Raw genomic sequence first — 4,360 nt, 5'->3', positions numbered from 1 at the left:
GGGGGGGGGAGTTCCGTTTCCGCCATTGTCATCGAGGAGCGAGGCTGTCCGCGACGAGAGATGATGGAACGATTAATCGCTCTCTCCTACCACCTGCCACGTGCGCTCATCGCCGGTAGTTAGATGGAGACGCGGCGAAGACAAAGAGCTCGGGGGCTCTTTGAAAAATTGACGCGCCAGCGGAGCGCAACTTGCACTTTAATAAAAGATGTTTACCGCGCGCGGACAACGCGCTTCGTAATCCGGGACGACGGTGTGATCGCGGTTTCGTGCAATAACTATTTGTATCGTCGCTAGGAAAACGATGCGCCGCATTGTTGTCATCCTTTGCGCGGGCGTCGTATAAACGAGATAATAATCCACCGGATCGTTCGATCTGTCGAAACGGACTTGTTCGAAAAATAAACCTCTCGATGTTACCATCTCGGGGCAAGAAACTTGGAGGAGTTTCCCGTGCATTGAGGTCGCGTCATATGGCGATACCCAAACGGTATTTTATGCCGATAGCAGGCGATATCGTATCGGTTTATTTTCTTCTCTTCTTTTTCGGGGGGGAAACGTTGAGTTTTATAGCTAGTAAATTTGATTCGATCGACGCCTCGAATTTTTCGCCTCGTGAAAAAAACTAATCGGCGAAAGTAATAATTAAATTTAACGTAACAGCGTTAGAATTAGAGCCGAAACCGAAGCGAAACACATTGCGAGCGTACGCGAGAATTGCGTAACGTTGGTAAAAGTGGTAACGCTTTTTTAAAAAATTAGAGAGAGAGAGAGAGAGAGATTAATCCTTTCGAAGATCGAATATCGTCCAATATACTCGTCAATTTCTGTCGAACGGATGCCTCTTGAAAAATAAACGAAACTCGATTGCGATATGCTTCTAGGGGATGGGATGGATCAGGGATTGAAGGGAATTAGGGCGAAAAGAGGACGCCCATCCCCCCGTGCTTGCTGAAGTACGACAAGATAACGTGCCCACCCGCCCCTAGCCCTTTCCTAAGCCCTGGACCATCCTCTGATCTCGGCAGCCCCCGTCTTCGACATACAGTTTCGAACTCCCATCTCTTGCTTCCTTGAACGATATGACACAAGAAAGTCGGAATAGGCGGACAATTTTAGACCTTCGATCGATATATCACCTTTCCAAACTTTGAATGATGAATTATACGAGAATATCACGAATCGCACGTCGCGCTTGGTGTAAAAAATATTACGTAGAACTTATATTATTCGTTTTATGCAAATCAATTTCCGTGAAAGAATACTGGTACATTCCGCATGAGGTGTGTTAGATGAAGCGGAGTAAAGAAAAGATAATCACGTACAACTGTTCTAAAACGCTAAGTAATTGGAGCAGGAAAAAAAAATGACAAAGCGGTTCTTCCCGCTTTGTTCCCGGCAGCTCATTAAGTGGCGTTGCTTGACGGCATTATACTCCTTGCCTCTCTGGCCCTTCCTGTCTGGAACACCTGGCGTCCATTGTAGCGATGATAATGTCGCCATGTCAACCTCATGCCGCTACATTAATCAGGCCTTTGAATCTCGAAAACCTCGAATATTTAACCAGGATCGAGATTCCACTGTTAACGTGCGCATGCGAATATACATTCACAATTCGCATAATATGTAGATTAATACGTAATCAATTAATTCGTTCGGTATAAATTCGGTCATTTCTATTCTCCTTTTATCATATTAATTGACAGAATTCGAACAGACAATTATTCGCGATTATCGTCGAGCGCCTCGCGAGGGAATTCGAGATGGAAAAATGGTCGAAATTTTTGAAGGACCGATATCGGGCAAATGTACAGACGAGTCCCTTGTCGAATCCTATAGATTCTGAAGTCGTATACGGCGAACGTAAGAATTTGCCGGAGCTTCCAGAGCGTTCCTCCCTCATCTTTTCCTTCTTTACGGATCTCTCGAAAACGATGCGCACTTGAGATTTTTGTTCGGCGTTTTTCGCATCGACGGGATGCAAGCTCGCGCGAAAATAAAAGACTCGAATTTCACGAAATTTCGCATATATCCATATGTGAAATCGCGTATGTATAATGTTTTTTCTACTATTTTTGCGTGCATCAAAAATATATCGCATGTTTCATAATAAAATAATAAATAATATTAAAGATTTTATATCTAAGAAACATGTAGATTTTTATAAATGAGATGATATACTTATATATATGTATATATGTGTGTTGCTTTGTTCCTAACAAAAGAAGTATAAAATAAATAAGACAAGATAATAATACAAAATATAATAATATAATAATTATATAAAATATATAAGATAAAGCAACCGGAAAAATGTCTTGTTATTAATAAGACGAAGGCGAATTTCTCAAAATATCTACCTTACTTCAAAACACAACTAAAAATGTTAAGTTTTATAGAAGAAGGAAAAAACTACAATATTTTTTAACTTAACAAAAAATTGTTGGCTAATCAAATGATATCAACAAAGAGAGCCTTAGAAACATCAAACGTCATTTTTGTCATTTCCGTTTCACAACCCTTGTAAAGCTATCTTTTTTAAACTGTGTAACAATTATAATATTCTACAAAAAATTATAACAAATCCGAAATAATTCATCAAAAGTAATATAACTCAAAAAGAAATATTACGAACGGTTTATATTTACCTTGCTCAGAGCTAAATTTAAAATAAAACAAACTTTTTTCTTCAAACTTTGATCATTAAAACTGTTTTAATTCTAAATGTTCCCTGTAAAAAATCTCTCCTTTTTATTTACAAAAACAACGCAGTTCCAAATGTATCATTTTTTGTAGAAAGTATTATAATCTCTTTGAAAATCTTAAAAACGACACTATATAACGAACAGGCTGTGAAGTTAGTTTACGTTGATGATTGATAGAGTAATCTTCATCTAACTCATTTATAGTAATAGTTCGAAAATTAATTATTTTATTAGTTTTTTCAATTGTATCACTTTTAAAGTAAACTAACGATAGTTATTCTAGAGAAATTGTCGATTATTTGGATTATAAAGAGATGTGTAGGAAATACTTGGAATCTTATATTTCTTATATTTGCTATTCTAACAATTTTTTCCGTCTGCTTGCTGAATCAAGACTAATGCTCTTTTACTTTCATAATATAAATAACGTCCAGCAGCAGATAGTGAATGTAATCAAGCGCTGATCGAATCGATGACTCTTCATAGTGGCGAGCTGAGTTTCCTGGCCTTCTCCCGCACCCATTTCGTCCTTCTTCCTTCTTCCTCCAATTCAACCATCTCTCTCTCTCGTGCACCACCCATCATCATAGGGACTTGGAGTCCTCGATCGATAGTGCCCACGAGACTTTCCACTCATATATTTGATTGCTCGGCAAACATGCCTAAGTTTATCCCGCAGCCGTCCTCATCACCGAGTGACGTCACTACTACGACGCGGGCAATGCCACGACTACTCGCGAGCTCTCATACTCTCATACACGTATCCATCGAGCTGCTCAGATATCGTCGCAAGTTAGTTCACTCAGGGCGTTACGCTTAAAGTAATTCAATCCTATTAAGACCGCGATGTAATTGAACGCTGCGAAGTTACCAAAGTATTCTGTCTTCTATGATGGAACGGTAGTAAGAGCAATCGACAGGCGAGCTAGAAACCCCTTTGCTGACAAAACATTCTACTTTCTTGACGGTTTTCGAAGTATAAACGTTCGTTCTAAATTCAAGCAGCTCTCGACAAGAATAAAATATTTATTACGCACGTCGCGACAATGTCGAGCGAGCAGCGAAGGGACAACTTCTATTCACTTCCCTCTTTGTAATCGCTTATTCAATTATTCTTTAACACTGTAACTGTGTCGCGCCATTAGCTTCGCTTTTACTACTATAAACGGTTCGTGGCCTTATAGCACGGGTGTGTTAACTCGTTTGATGAGCTACCGCTCGATAGCTCGAGTCAAGGCGAGCTGTATAGCGCGTTTAGCGATCGATCTTCTTATACTCGTTTCCGCGAGTAAAACTTGGCGGAAGTTGTACGCTTCATTAATCAACAGTTGATAATTAAATCAAGCCGCGAACTAAGTTCGAAAAAATGCCGCGCTCTCTCGTTTGAGTTCGCCTCGGTGTTAGAGGGCCTCATTAGAGAGTAATTATTTCGCTACGTTACGCGAAGGCGTAACGTACCGCCGATCGATAGATCTTTTATCCAGACGCGTAGTTGACGTTCCGAAAGAAGCGTCAGTTCGAAAATAGAATCGTCGTGATCGATGGGCGACGAACATCTGTTACCGTTGCTGATGAAAAAGGGTGATTTGAATATAGACCCGTCGATATACGCGCCTCGTGTGTCAACCTTTGCGACGTGGTTACAAAAGTCGCTG

General features: G+C 40.2%; 1 protein-coding gene across 15 annotated transcripts in view; it reads right to left on the bottom strand.

Moving 5' to 3' along the window:
- The window catches only part of LOC108745901 (CUGBP Elav-like family member 4), a 636,703-nt gene that overhangs the window by 29,954 nt on the left and 602,389 nt on the right, over positions 1-4,360 (bottom strand). The gene's annotated exons all lie outside the window — the stretch shown is intronic.

Source organism: Trachymyrmex septentrionalis, unplaced genomic scaffold (genome assembly GCF_001594115.1).
Source record: "Trachymyrmex septentrionalis isolate Tsep2-gDNA-1 unplaced genomic scaffold, Tsep1.0 scaffold158, whole genome shotgun sequence".
Classification (NCBI taxonomy): domain Eukaryota; kingdom Metazoa; phylum Arthropoda; class Insecta; order Hymenoptera; family Formicidae; genus Trachymyrmex; species Trachymyrmex septentrionalis.
This window is presented reverse-complemented; position numbering and strand designations above follow the sequence as displayed.